The sequence below is a fragment of the Podarcis muralis genome, chromosome 2 (genome assembly GCF_964188315.1).
Source record: "Podarcis muralis chromosome 2, rPodMur119.hap1.1, whole genome shotgun sequence".
Taxonomy (NCBI): Eukaryota; Metazoa; Chordata; class Lepidosauria; order Squamata; family Lacertidae; genus Podarcis; species Podarcis muralis.
Genome location: NC_135656.1, coordinates 5859422 through 5875332, shown reverse-complemented (window position 1 = coordinate 5875332; position 15911 = coordinate 5859422). Strand labels below are relative to the sequence as shown.

At 47.2% G+C, this 15911-nt stretch overlaps 1 protein-coding gene across 1 annotated transcript in view; it reads right to left on the bottom strand.

Moving 5' to 3' along the window:
- NCKAP5L (NCK associated protein 5 like) overlaps positions 1-15911 on the bottom strand; it is a 46296-nt gene that overhangs the window by 25929 nt on the left and 4456 nt on the right. The gene's annotated exons all lie outside the window — the stretch shown is intronic.

Here is a 15911-nt window from a genome sequence, read left to right as displayed (position 1 = left end):
ACTAGCGCCATGTCTCGCCCTCTGGGGCGATATTCCCCATCCTACTAGTGCCCGCGCAGGGCTATTTTGCGCCCCAGGCAAGGAGAGCTACTTGCACGCGCGCACAAAATTGCAAACAATCCCAATGGGCGAATTACTTCAAAAGCGGTAGAATTCTTCAAAATATAAACGGAATGTAAACTGTTGTTATCGGAATTTTATAAGGTCTGTCATGTAGGATGTAGTTTTGCTTAAGATTCCTGCATTGCAGGGGGTTGGACTAGATGACCCTCGGGCTCCCTTCCGACAGTTCTGTGGTTCTATTAAGTGCAAAACTGTGCCCCTGGAAGGTCAGTCAGCACTGAGCCCCTCTGAGGTCTGCGCCTTGGGTGCCTAATGGCAACATTCAACATTGCCATAGATAACAAATTGGCCCCAACATCAAGATGGGGAGTATCCGGAAAGCCGCCTCTCCCTGGTTAATGGCAGGAGATTGCTACATTCACTAGGGGTACCAGTGAAATATAAGGTTATATTTTGGGTCCATATCCCAGGCTGCATCTGGACCTTCAAACAGAAAAACGTACTGCGAAGCAGATTCGGCCTCACCATCAAATAGCAGCAACCGCTAAAAAATAATCTGGAGTGAAAGCGCCCTGCTCAAATAAGAATCCTGTATTTTCAAGACATAATCTGCTCATATATTTGCCCTTTTTTTCACTATCAGTTATTAAAAACTTTCCTTGAAAAGGGGATAGATTTCTAAGGTGGAAATCCTAAGCATACTTAGAGGGGAGAAAGCCCCACGAATTCAGTGCAATTTCTGAGGAAAAACTGCTTAGCATTGCACTGCAGATGTGGTCTGCTCCCACCCTGCCGTATCATTAACAGCGCACACACAAGGTTAGATTCTTTTAAGGCAGGGATCAGCAGGGACCCAATCCAGCTGCTTGAGGAGGATTTTGGTTGCTAGACCAAACACAGAGCTGAAAGAAGGGGGGGGGGGGAGGTAACTGTAAGGATGGGAGTTGTGACAACCAGGTTTTCTACACTCCCAGCGGACAGAAATCCTCTGGTACTGATCAGTCTTCTAACGTCTACTGATATATGGTCATAGGTGGACTGGTCTGCATTGCTGTTACTGCTTTCTTTGATTTCCCTTGATGTTGCCTGGGGTACCAGAATATCTGACATCAGACATTTTAACTCCCTCTGAGCCCAAATTTGGCTTTTCTGCAACATTTTTACACCACCTAAAATTAATCTCCTGCTTTGCAAATATAAAAACTGCCTGTTTCTCCTTATTTCTGTTCTCTACCCAAAAAGGAACCTATGCGTTTTGTTTAAGGTAGGAGACAGATCTGAGTAACCATTGCATTTGGTATTTCACAAGTGGGGGCCACTGTGTATTTCTTTGTCTTAGATGCAACCTGCATAACACCACCTAGTTAAGCTTAATCCAATTGAGGCTGCTCTCTCCTCCATCTTTAACGCTGTGGCCAACCGCAGACTTCATGGCTGCCAAGATCAAGACAACTCTTCACTCCCTCACCATGTCTCTTCTTTTATCATCCAACCTGATGAAGAGTTCTGGATAACTTGAAAGCTCGCTTGTGACATTTTGGTTGCTTCTAATGAAGGTATTGTCCAACAATGCATTTTAAAATGAACTAGAGTCCCCATCACCCAGAGGGAAAATCCTCTCTTCCGTTACTCATGCTTGCTGGGGCTGTTGGCAGTTGAATTTCAGCAACAGCTGGTGGGCCGAAGGATCCCCCACACCTGCATTAAAGCTCTGGTGTCAATCTCCCCCCTCAAGAACTTAACTATCAAATGCGGGTTTGTCTTCAGAGAAGTACATCAGTTCTCGTCAAGATCAGTGCAAAGTTGGAAGCTCAAGCTACAAGGTTACAACAATCAAACAAGGCTTACCTAATCTGTTGTTGCTTCTTTATTGTTCTCTGAATATCAATTCTCTAATATTTGTTTTAAAGCTCACAGATGGTTACAAGTCTGTGTCTGGTATGAAAGCCAAGGCTGGCCCCTGAAGTTTCAGTTTGCCAAGATGAGCAGCTGACCTTCCCACCCCTCACACCTTGGCAAAAAGACGAATACACTGGTTTTAAAAAACCTTCTTTACTTTCAAGGCATCCTTTTCACACTGGTTTGCCTGCCACTGAGTTGTGTGCTACCAAGCGCTCAAGGAAAGTTTGCTGCTAAAAAGGTGGTAGAGTGTTAGAAACTCACAGATATATAAGCTAGGCACCAAATAGTTTCTTGAACCAAGGTTGCAGTTGCCAAAATGGAATGTCTAGTTGCCATTTTTGGGCAAGATGGCTCTAATGTCTTGTTTTTCAAAGGATGGATTGGCTGTGATTGATTATCAGATAAACACCTGGCTAGTTCAGATGACAACCTTGAGCTAGGTTAAGAACTTTGAGAACTTAAAGAAGAAAGGTCACTTGATCCAGGTCCACATCTATATTGGCCAATTCCAGCTCTTTGTCTTAGTGGTAACTGCTCCTGCTCAGGCTGCACAGAAAAAGCATTTTGGTTCCAGAAATTCATTCCGATTGTGCAGATAGAATATAACTGACAGAATTCTACAGGATGGAGTATTAGTATGTGAAAACACTCCGGATCCTACGATCCCCAGGCATGCACCTCCAGGTGGTGGAGATGTTGGGCACCATCCTGGCCTCCAGGCATCTTTGCTTGGTTGGTTGCAAGTGGTCAAAAGCTAGGTGCAAAATGTCACTCACTGGAGCAAGCTTTCCTCATTTCCTCAGGAAAGCTGCTTACAAGCCCCAAGGCTTCCTGAACACACAGCTCTAGGAAAGCCACTGGACTAGAAGAAAGCCACAGCTGCTCCTTCTCCTTGCACCAGGAAGAAGGAAAGATCCTCAGGCATGCAGGGGAAACTCAGAACACACAGAGAAATTGTGTCTGGAAAAAGTGCGTGAAGAACAAAGACACAAGCAATATTATTTCGCCACAGGGACCCCTTGGGAGATTTTACATTGATTTTCCACTGTTACAATTGCATTTATTCCCCCAATGTCATGTTAATTCAAAACTGTGGGCTGGCTTGTCTGTTTTTATAAGCCAAGGGCTGCGGAGGCGTATTAGTGCACCAGCCACACCAAAGAGAGAGGGAAAGTGTCCTGCAGTTGGACACAGAACCTCCATCACGCTCAAGATCACAGACAACCTTTAAGGAGCAGGAAGCTCCTGCTCTGCCTACAATTTCACAGGCAACCCTTGGACAAGTCATTGATGCTGTGACTGAACTCTATTCCGAACTTAAAAAGGGAAAGTGTAATGCTGTTGGTCAACAAAAGAGGTTTAAACACTGTCTCAAGGCAAATCTTTAAAAATGTAGTATAAACACCAACAACTGGGAAACACTGGCCTGCGAGCGCTCCAACTGGAGAACAGCATTTATCAAAGGTGTCATGGGCTTTGAAGACGCTCAAACTCAGGACACAAGGGAGAAACGTGCTAGGAGGAAGGCACGCTTGGCAAATCCACACTGTGATCAACTCCCGCCCGGAAACCAATGTCCCCACTGTGGAAGGACGTGTGGATCCAGAATTGGCCTCCACAGTCACTTACGGACTCATTGTTAAAACCGTGTTTATGGAAGACAATCTTACTCGGCTATGAGTGATCACCAAAGCAGCAGCAGCAGCAGCAGCAGCAGCAGCAGCAGCAGCAGCAGCAGCAGCAGCAGCTGTGTCTGGAAGGTGTGTCAGTCCCCTTCAAACTGCGTAGCATAAGCCAGAGAGCCAAGAAATAAAGATAAGGGAGGGTCACGCTAGATGAGGCTTAGGTGCAGCGACAGAGCAGCTGGAATAGTTTGTGCTAAGTTTTGCGCAGCTCTTTGAAGAGGGGTGGGGTGCCCTATGGTCCTCCAGGTATTGCTGGGCTCCCAGCTCCCATCAAGCCCTGGCAGTGCCGCAGCTACGGAACGGGTAGGTGGGTTTTTTTGCTTGGTGAGACCTTCAGAGGGGCACCACTGAGGCTCCCAACCTGTGTGTCTGTGTGTGTACACAAATGCACATGGGGGTGTGCCAAACTGGGTCTTTGACCCGGGTGAAATAAAGCCCAGCCAGCGTGGAACAACATTCAGCGGCGGTGAGAGTCCGAGTCCCACAGGTTTCCTATTCCTGACATGCAGAGAAAATCCCCATGGACCTCTCCACCCAAGTCAGTCTCCCAAACATGTGAAAGAGGCGCTGCCCAGTTCTGCCCCTTCCCCTGCCTTCGCATAGAAGCATTCTGTGATACGCCTCCTGGGAAGGCAGTTGCAGGAAGCTGCCATCCTGCTGGCCTGCATCTTGGTTGGTTTATTTATTTTCCCTCCTCACAAAGTCCCGATTCACAAGGTGCCTCTGGCACTCCTGCTTTCGGGTGTGTCCCACCGAATCAGATGGTTTGGGGAAAACATGCAGAACGGCAAAAGTGGAGAGGAGCAGCGGCGGGATAATTAGAACCAGATGAGTTTGCTGCTTTGAGCATGATTCAGAGTTTATAACCCTCAAACACTTTCCAGGCCAAAAGCTGAAACTCATGGTGAAAAAGGAGGACATCTGTTATCCTATGTGGGGGGGGGGGGAGAGAGGGAGAGAGAGAGAGAGAGAGAAAATGGAGGACAGAAATGCAGCTAAAAAAAGACAAGACAAGAGAAACTTTAAAAAACCCAAGTGCCTCAAATACAAGAAACTAAAAGTAAGTTTTGAAACTAAAAAAAAGCTACCCTGTGCAGTGATGCTCTCTATGGGGCTGAGCTCAAAGATTTTGACTCCATCACACTGGCCCCTGAAAAACATGTTATGCAAATGAGGAATTATCAATATTATATAAATAACCCAGATTATTTCAACTGTAATAAACTAGAATTAGAATAATGGAGGAATAGGGTGACAGAAGGAAAGCTGTGAGGGTGTGGGTGTGGGTGTGGGTGTGGGTGTGGGTGCGCATGCGCACACAATTGATAGGATTCCCTGTTTGGAGAGGTTGCCATGTCGGTCTGTTGCAACTAAAACGAAGAAGTTTGTGGGCAAGGTTAGAAAACTTGTGATGGCACAAGCTCTCGTGGACTCAAGTTCACAAACAACTTTTACCTTCTTGCATTCCAAAAGCATTGAGGGCATCACAGGGGCTGTGCAGGCTGGCCCTGCCCTCAACAAACCCAGCGGCCACGCCTGGCAGCTTCACCCTGCTGGGTGCATGTGAAAAGCAGAGCTATGTGCATACCAATTTGTTGCTTCACACAAGCAGGGATTCCGATTGGCTCAGGATGCCCCCTCACATGGAGAAGTACACATGTATGTGTAAATATATTTAGGCAGTGTTGCATAGTGGTTAGCAAGCAAGAAAGCAAGGCCGCTTCTCACACATGGAGGGAAACGGGGCTGGGGGAGCTAGGAAACCCTTGCATTGGACCACTTTTGAGGGTTTAGCAGACACTGCCATTCATTATCAACCTTTCCTCTATTGCATGTTCTATAAATCTGCTATTGTAAAAGCAATATAAAATTGGTTTCTACACATTTCACCAAAGCAACTCTACACTTTGATCGCAATAATGTAGGGCTGCCATATGGACAAAGCAGGGATTCGTCCTTCGGAAATGGCGTCTGGGCAGAATTCTCAGATATTGTTTATAGCAACACTACAATAATGTGGATGTGGGTGTCCCCCACTAAGCACACCGTAGCCTGGTTTGCACGTCATGATGAGCTACACCATGGCTCTTAGAGCAAATAAGGCAGCTCTGGGAGAGGAATTTGTTCCTCTCTGGTTGGTCGGCTGCTACTGCGCTGAGCTAAGTCACAGCTTAGCTTAGCTTCTCGTGGTTTAGCTTTCTCTATACCACTGAGCCATAAGCCTGACGGCTGCAGGTTATCGTTAGTCTGGAAAGAGCTAAACCACAAGCCTGGATTCAGAGGCACACTGACCCAAACTATGGCTTAGCTCTGAGCAGCGGCAGAACGGCCAAGGAGGAACAAATTCATGCTAGGCCATGGTTTGGCTTTGCATGATATGTGAACCAGATCGCTATGAGTACGTTGAGGAACTGCTGGCTTCCCTCTTCCACCCCCCGCCTCCAAAACCAGGAATCTCGGTTGTTCTGTTGAAAGGGTGGATGCACCACCAACGTCAGACAGTACCCAGTGAGGTCCCCGAGGGCACAAATAATTCTCTCATGTCATTTCACATCCTGACATGTCTTGGTGTGAATCACGAATATGTTTTCTGTACACACACACTAAGCTCCACTTCTGCCATGCATACATCAGCCTTCTGCTTAAGGCTGTCTTGTCTCTTGCAGTGAAAAATCCATTACTCAAGATAGTTCCAACGAGATAAGAATTGCCATGCTGAGTCAGACCAGCATTCCACCTAGCTCAGCAGCTCTCCCCCTTCCTGCAGACAGACAGCAGCCACTCAGATCTCACAAGGCAAGTGCTCAAGAGCTCTTTATGTGTAACCATACTCTCCGCTCAGTGCTTATAACTGCAATACATTCATCCAATCCATTTAGCCATCATTTTGGTTACCCGGCTATCACAACATCCTGCAGCAAGGCATTCCACAGATTTACAAGGCACTCCGTGAAGACCAGGTTTTCTGTTGCACTCCAGAGATTGAGCTTTCGTCCAACGTGTCATCCTGCAGCAAAAGCCAGTCCTCTTCAGAGGAAGTAACAAAGCACCTATTCAGGAGAACGTTTTAAGAAGGAAGAGATCGCATACCTGAACTGAAAGCCTAAGGTGGCCATTTATGGGGCCCAAAACAAGAATTTGGCCAAGATACAAGGGAATCATTCAACTCGTTCAGGAGGAAAGAAAGAAAGCTTTAAGAAACTCAACCAGGATGTCAGCATTACATCTTTTGGAGCAGTCTGCAGCAGGAAGTTGATTTAAAAACAATACAGCTGCACTTCTCCTCAAGCAGGGGTCCCAAGTACACAAAGCTAAGAGACAGACTTGGTCTCCACTCCCCCACCCATCCTGCACCCTGCTCAAACTGGAGAGGTTGTGTCAGGATGCGGAATTAAACAAAAAGCATCTGTCACCAACTTCTGAATGCCCAGACACAACAAGAGCAGCAGCAAAAATAGCAGCAGAGCCGCAGGCAAGGATATGGCCGTTTATTTATAGCTGCAACTGGTCACCACAGCATGTCTGCGTGTGAAGCAAGAAGGGGGAAGCTGGAAGGGCCAGTGTGTGGGGGTGGGGGGTGCACACTTTATTATTATTTCAATACAGTGGTACCTTGGGTTACAGACGCTTCAGGTTAGAGACACTTCAGGTTACAGACTCAGTTAACCCAGAAATAGTACTTTGGGTTAAGAACTTTGCTTCAGGATGAGAACAGAAATCGTGTGGCGGTGGTGCGGCGGCGGCAGGCCCCATTAGCTAAAGTGGTACCTCAGGTTAAGAACTGTTTCAGGTTAAGAACAGACCTCCAGAACGAATTAAGTTCTTAACCCGAGGTACCACTGTACACACAAAGCTACTCCCTTTTATTCTCCCAAAAAAGTCCACCACCCACTTTTGATAGTCATGGCTAAGCATGCAAAGAAAAAGAGGTGAGCCTGGTGTTAGCTATTTTGAGCGGCCTCAACATACAGCATCTTATTTCAGCAATCCTTACGACACTCCTGTAGAGCAGGCCAATGTTATCCCTGTACTGTAGGGCTGGAGAATGAGAGAACAGTGGCTTGTCCAAGCCCAACAGAAAGTTATATGCAAAAGAGAATTCTGAATTAGTATCTCATCCCAACACTCAGGGTGAATTCAGATGTGGGGAATATTGCATTAGCTCTTCAGATTATATTGCTAGCACTTGTGTTGCATTTTCTAATGTGGCTTTCACCCTGTTGTCTTATGGAACCATGGCTTTCTGACTGATAAACCAGCTAAATTTCATTCACACCAGGGGAGTGCATTGTGACACAAGGACACACACCACTAGCCAATGTTGCTCTCTCCCACCCTTTCTGCACATGTGTGCTTCTGTTTCTCCATGACTGCTGCATGAAAACAGCAGTTAAGCACTGTACGCTGGCGCACTGCCCCAAATTTCATCACTTTACTCCCACAGTTTTTGAGGGCAAGGGAGCTGCAAACACAGTGTTCCTGGAATAAACACGAAAATGGGTGCTAACAATATTCCACTGGTTTTCCAACAAGCTCAAAAATAATTCAGAAATTACCGTATTTTTCGCCCCATAGGACACACCGGCCCATAGGACGCATCACGTTTTTGGGGGGGGAAGTAAAGAAAAAAAATTTATTTCCCCCCAGGCGCTTGTCGGGCCGGCAGCGGGGAGAAGCGCTCTTCTCCCCGCCGCCCGCCTTCAGATCAGGTCCGGGGACAGCAGGAAGACACGCTGCATCTCCCTGCTGTCCCCGGAGCTTGCGGGGCAGGCAGCGGGGAGAAGCGCTCTTCTCCCCGCCGCCCGCCTTCAGATCAGGTCCGGGGACAGCAGGAAGACGCGCTGCATCTCCCTGCTGTCCCCGGAGCTTGCGGGGCAGGCAGCGGGGAGAAGCGCTCTTCTCCCCGCCGCCCGCCTTCAGATCAGGTCCGGGGACAGCAGGAAGACACGCTGCATCTCCCTGCTGTCCCCGGAGCTTGCGGGGCAGGCAGAGGGGAGAAGCGCTCTTCTCCCCGCCGCCCGCCTTCAGATCAGGTCCAGGGACAGCAGGAAGACGCGCTGCGTCTCCCAGCTGTCCCCGGAGCTTGCGGGGCTGGCGGTGGGGTCTCCCCGCCGTCAGCCTCCAAACCACTTCGGGAGACAGCGGGATGGCGGCGTTCCGCCTCCCTCTGTCCCCCGACCTTGTGGGGCTGGCGCTGGGGCTCTCCTGAAGCCTGGAGAGCGAGAGGGGTCGGTGCGCACCAACCCCTCTCACTCTCCAGGCTTCAGTGAAAGCCTGCATTCGCTCCATAGGACGCACACACATTTCCCCTTCATTTTTGGAGGGGGAAAAGTGCGTCCTATAGGGCGAAAAATACAGTAACTGTTAGGGAAATGTTGGGTAAATGGAACAAACCGCTCTGTCAATGGAGCCTGACTCTGAAGCCCCATTTTGCTACCTTACTGAATTTGTTGCAGCTGCTTGCCAAGGGAGAAGTCATCTATGCTAACATTATTTCAGTTTCTTATTCCCACCCTTGCTGTTTTGTTTTCCAATTTGAATACTTTCCCCACCCTGTATCCAAGGAACTTAGTGTGATGCACACTTCCACCCACTCCATTTTAGTCTCACAACCACTGAGCAGGCCAGTTGCTTCTATTACTAGTTTTGTTATTTTGCAGATTTCCTACAGCCCTAATATCCAAAAGGATTTAATTCTGGAGCATGCATGTGGAGGTATGTGTCTGTGGAAATGCAGCCTCTCCAGCATTTAGATGAGGTTCCTTGCATGGTGTTAGGTACCATCTATAAATAAGTTTCAGAGTGAGTTCTCTTCTTTGGGCTGAGATGGATTTAAATGGTGGTTTAGACCACATTTTTTACCCTTGGGTGGAGTTTCTTTCACATCGTTCCACACAGGGCGAAACAGGCACAGCAGTGACCCATGTGCCAAGATCCAAGAGAAAAGCACCATGTACACTGAAACATGCTATAAAAGCAATTGCACCTAGAAAATTGTCCATCATCGTAACAGGAAGAGAGTGTTCTGGGGTTGGCAGGTGGAGATCCGGAAGCTGCTCTGTAACTAAGCTCAATGGACCAACAGTCTGTCTACACACCAAATGGCAGCAGCTCTCTAGGTTTCAGACAGAAGTCTCTTCTGGGTCTACCTGGAGATTGAATCTGGGACCTTTCTCATGCAAAGCAAAAGGCTATGATCCACCCCTATGCTTTACCAATTGCAACATCCATCATTTAATTAAAAAAAACAAAACACCCAACTCTTATTCGAATAGCTACACCCTAATTTGTTTCTTGGTCACATTAGAGCACAGAAGAAAAATGTGTGGCCTTCTAGATGCTGTTAAACTACAATTCAGCATGTCTAGGGATGATGGAAGCTGTAATCCGGGAACATCTGGAAGCCTACACGTACCCTGTCCCTGCACTAGTGGGACCAACTGATGGGAACTGGAGCTGAGACAAATGGGCACTGCAGATACAGAAAAGGTGTGTGCCCCAGTCAGATGAGCGGGGCACTATTATTATTATTATTATTATTATTATTATTATTATTATTAATATTTATTATTATTATTCCAGCCATTGTTACTTCTGCATGATACCCAGCACAACTTCAGCAAAGATGCAGAGTAACTGTCACACTCCTGCAATCCTGGCCTTGATGTTTGCAACATCCTCCTCCCCAGTGTCTACATGCCCAGGCCAGCTGCACTTTGCGTCCTGCCCTGCAGATTTCTCCCAGCTTGTCCTTCGTTCACCCTCCTCACCCCACCCAACTGCTCAGATTCTGTTAAGGTTTTTAACAGCCGACATAAATACCCCTCCTGTTAAGACAGCACACATCCCAGAGTATTCTCCCCAGGCTGCCCGTTACGTAAGTAAAGGGAAACTGCCGAGAGCATTTGCAAGGCTCCTCGGTGTCAAGGCTGCCAAGGAACTGGAGGTCATTAACTCCCGGCCCAGGGCAGGATCCTTTGTGCATGCATGCTCATTGACATGGGGGCAGCTAAGACGGTGCCCTCCAAATCAGCATTTCTTAACTTGTGGCTTAAGATGCCTGTGCAAGGTGATCACAGGCCTTCTACGTAAACTCAAAATAATGATTGCTTTTGATCCATAACTGCTTATGACGACTACCTCATAAAAATTTCTGTTTCATCAGTACACTATAACACTGTATTGACACCTGTAACTGAAATATCACAAAGGCTGCTTTAATTAAAGTTATGTTTTAATATTTTGGAACTGCTCTCTAGTGGCCAACGGCAGGTCCGGTAACCATTTACCACAAAGCACTGGCACAGGGAGTTGCTTTGAATGACTGTTTCAGTTCCCTTTTGAAGCACAAAGGCCAACAGAGAAAAGGCCGTCTCCATCCCTCTTCCCCTCCCGCAAAGAATCAAGGTAACTTCACTGAACCTTCCAGGAAAGTGGTAATCGGATCTCAAGGACAAAGCAAAAATCCATGTAGCAAGACTCTGTAAGGAGGACTAACTGGGGTGCAGCAAAACCCTCCGCAAACATCATATACCTTCTTGCACTATACAGCGGAAAGGAGCAGCCAAGCATACTAGGACTCAATTTCTTGACTTTAAGAAAGCCGACTTCATAAAACTTAGGGAAGTGCTGGGTGAGATCCCATGGACAGTAATACTAAAAGGAAAGGGAGTTCATGATGGCTGGGAGTTTGTTAAGAGGGAGATAGTAAAAGCACAACTTCAGGCAATACCAATGAGACGGAAACATGGAAGGTGCCTAAAGAAGCCAGGGTGGCTATCTAAAGAACTTTTAACTGAGTTAAGATTAAAAAAGGATGTGTACAAAAAATGGAAAAGGGGGAAACCACCAAAGAGGAATTCAAACAAATAGCCAGCATGTGTAGACACAAAGTCAGAAAAGCTAAAGCACAGAATGAACTCAGGCTTGCTAGAGAGGTTAAAAGCAACAAAAAAGGCTTTTATGGGTATGTCCGTAGCAAAAGGAAGAACAAAGAAACAGTGGGGTCACTCAGAGGAGAAGATGGTGAAATGCAAACAGGGGACACAGAAAGGGCTGAACTCCTCAATGCCTTCTTTGCCTCAGTCTTCTCCGATAAAGAAAACAATGCCCAACCTGAAGAATTTGGAGCAAATGATTCAGCAGAGGAAACACAGCCCAGAATAACTAAGGAGATAGTACAAGAATACTTGGCTAGTTTAGATGTATTCAAGTCTCCAGGGCCAGATGAACTGCATCCAAGAGTATTAAAAGAACTGGCAGATGTGATCTCAGAACCACTGGCAGTCATCTTTGAGAATTCCTGGAGAACAGGCGAAGTCCCGGCAGACTGGAGGAGGGCAAATGTTACCTATTTTCAAAAAGGGGGAAAGAGAGGACCCAAATAATTACCGCCCAGTCAGTCTGACATCAATACCAGGGAAGATTCTGGAGCAGATCATTAAGCAAACAGTCTGTGAGCACCTAGAAAGGAATGCTGTGATCACCAAAAGCCAGCATGGATTTCTGAAAAATAAGTCATGTCAGACTAACCTGATCTCGTTTTTTGACAGAATTACAACCCTGGTAGATGAAGGGAACGCAGTGGATGTAGCCTACCTTGATTTCAGCAAGGCATTTGACAAGGTGCCCCATGATATTCTTGTAAAGAAGCTGGTAAAATGCGGACTTGACTATGCTACCACTCAGTGGATTTGGCTGACTGACCGAACCCAAAGGGTGCTCATCAATGGTTCCTCTTCATCCTGGAGAAGAGTGACTAGTGGGGTGCCACAGGGTTCTGTCTTGGGCCCGGTCTTATTCAACATCTTTATCAACGACTTGGATGATGGACTCAAGGGCATCCTGATCAAATTTGCAGATGACACCAAACTGGGAGGGGTGGCTAACACCCCAGAGGACAGGATCACACTTCAAAACGACCTTGACAGATTAGAGAACTGGGCCAAAACAAACAAGATGAACTTTAACAGGGAGAAATGTAAAGTATTGCACTTGGGCAAAAAAAATGAGAGGCACAAATACAAGATGGGTGACACCTGGCTTGAGAGCAGTACATGTGAAAAGGATCTAGGAGTCTTGGTTGACCACAAACTTGACATGAGCCAACAGTGTGACGCGGCAGCTAAAAAAGCAAATGCAATTCTGGGCTGCATCAATAGGAGTATAGCATCTAGATCAAGGGAAGTAATAGTGCCACTGTATTCTGCTCTGGTCAGACCTCACCTGGAGTACTGTGTCCAGTTCTGGGCACCACAGTTCAAGAAGGACACTGACAAACTGGAACGTGTCCAGAGGAGGGCAACCAAAATGGTCAAAGGCCTGGAAATGATGCCTTATGAGGAACGGCTAAGGGAGCTGGGCATGTTTAGCCTGGAGAAGAGGAGGTTAAGGGGTGATATGATAGCCATGTTCAAATATATAAAAGGATGTCACATAGAGGAGGGAGAAAGGTTGTTTTCTGCTGCTCCAGAGAAGCGGACACGGAGCAATGGATCCAAACTACAAGAAAGAAGATTCCACCTAAACATTAGGAAGAACTTCCTGACAGTAAGAGCTGTTCGACAGTGGAATTTGCTGCCAAGGAGTGTGGTGGAGTCTCCTTCTTTGGAGGTCTTTAAGCAGAGGCTTGACAACCATATGTCAGGAGTGCTCTGATGGTGTTTCCTGCTTGGCAGGGGGTTGGACTCGATGGCCCTTGTGGTCTCTTCCAACTCTATGATTCTATGATTCTATGACTTACCACCCATGTCCCAGAGCACAGATTGCCAACTTCTGTAAGTTTGGTGTGGGGGAGGTTCTCCTCTCCCCACACACCAAAGAGACACTATTCCTGCAGGCAGCACCTCAGGAGCCACAATAATACTTAAAAAGTTAACTTGTTGGGAAAGTAGTTTGCTAAGCCCACCATACTACCATGCGGTGCTGCATTATAGAGGAGGTGCAGGCTTGAATTGTAGCACTGCTTGTGTTTGAAATTCACCACGGAGCATTGCAACTTTTCCTTTTTGCCTGTGCTGGGTGGAGCAGGGAGTCTTGCTGCTGCAGTCCTGGCCATCCATTCCAGCCGGCCCCTCCTCCAGCTTTCGTTAACTTGGCCCCAGAGTTTTACTCTCTTGTTGTTCCAACATTCCCCACTCCGCCCCCATCCCACCCTGCAGCAATGGCAGGAAATGGCACCACATCAACAGCAGACCTGGGGAAGTGAGATGCTGTCTGTGAGGAAAAGGAAAGTCCGTAATTGTGCACAAAACAATGGCATGAAAGGAGAGAGTGCCCCCTTTCCGTCCTGTCCCCCAACAGCTTCAGAGGGAATCAGGATTACGGAGCTAGAAAGGAAGTGGGGTACCCAAGTCCCAGAGACCTAACCCAAAGGGGGTGTGTGTGTGTGCAGAATTGCTCCTTCCCTCCCTCCCTCATCCTGGCTTCTGTCATTTCATGAGACAGTCAATATGAACACTCAGCTGCAAGGTAGCTGGCGATGGCTTTGCAGAGGGCTTTGGATTTTAGCATTCTGCACGCAGCCCAAGGCTACGCAGGCAGGGCTCAAAAGTGCATCTGGCCAGACAAGAACCCAGCTTAAATTCTAGCTGCCGGAAGGCACTAGTTACCCAGTCTCCATGAGATCTGGAGACCAGCAAGTCCCAAACCGATGAGTTCATTAGATACATGAAAGCCCCACAGAGGAAGTTGCCTATTGCATGTCTGTGCTCTAGACCTTGCCTCCTTCCACTCAGCTTCTGCTTGGATTTGCACATCCGGATGCATCCCAGTGCAGAAACGCAACACACACCCTGGAGGGGGCTGCCTTGTGTCTCCACACGAGTCACTGCTCTGGACTCAAGCTCCTTCCTATCAGAAGCCATGCCCAGATTAGCAACTCATGGAAAAACATAAGGAATGCGTTTCTCCAAGGGGTGTGTGTGCTATTTTTGCCCTTATACACTTCTCAAGCATTCTGCCCTGCCACATGAACAGCTATTAACAAATGTAATAGCATGTCCAGCGATCCACCAGTTTCCATTTCCACCAAAGGTATTACATCTCTTTCTCATATAGACATTACATCCATCTCCCATATTCCAGCACAGCAGAGCATCAGGCAACAGTATTCAGCGTCATTAAATGGCTAAGAGAGAACAGTGAGGGGCTCTAGAAGAAATGATCAGCTTGGAGGGTCTTAACACCCGGACTCAAATTTGCTGCTCAGGCACAGAGAAATCGGGAAGAAAAAAATCCCATGAGGATAGGGACAGACTGTACCACTTGCAAACTTTCTCTACGTATTTTTCACACTTCAGAATACAACTCTCTGTAAAAACAACACCGTGCGCACAAAACCAAATACTACAGCCTCCTAGGGGGTAGAAATCTTGCAAACCAAGGAGAGGGATATGCTACACATACTCTCCTTACAAGCCTGGCTTCCTAGCTAAGAGCTTTATTTTTTTACCTAGAAGGAGCATTTTAAAAATAGTACCAGAACTTGCAAGATTTAATCCATTCTCCCATTGTCAGGTCTCTACCCGCCTCTTTCTGCCACATGGATGGATGGCCAGCTGAATTCAGCAGCCTAATTGTAAAGACAAGAAGGTTCTGTAACTTTTTGGTTTTTGTTCTTACATGAAAAGTGATATAGTGGTTTAGTTTGTAAGAAACCTACCTGTACAGACACCTGCTGCAGTAACATGGATGGTGTTGGAAGTGAGGGGAGAAAACAATGGCATTATTGGGAGCCAGGACTCCTGGTCTCTTCTCTCAGAGAAGATGAGCCCATCTATGCCCCTGGAACCTGTTTCAGTTGCAATGACAAGGAAGTGGTGTAATCAGATGTCTCTCTCAGGTGCTGTTCCTCTTCAAACATTTCCAGGGATGAGCGGCAGGCACAAACTGTGTCAACTCTGGCACTGGTGATGCAGTGAATGTTTGGGAGTGCAACCACCACGAACTGAGTGCTACTGCAAGATTACAGGCAGGTTGCTATCATCCCCGAAGGGAACGGCCTGCGTAGTCAGTGTGTGCCCACTCCTGCTACATAGTAGTGGCTTTCGAACCTCCAGGAACTGATGGGGGCTACTTCAGCCTCCGACAGATGTCAGAGACAAAAGGAGGTCATGGCTTAAGGCATCAGATTCAGCGGCTGGGACGCCGCCGCTTTATCTGGCTCAACGGATGCCTGAGAAAAGCCAAGATCCTCTTGGAAGATGAAATAAAAACACTCTCTCTCCCAGTGCTGCAGAAACAATCTAGAGGTCTTGACAC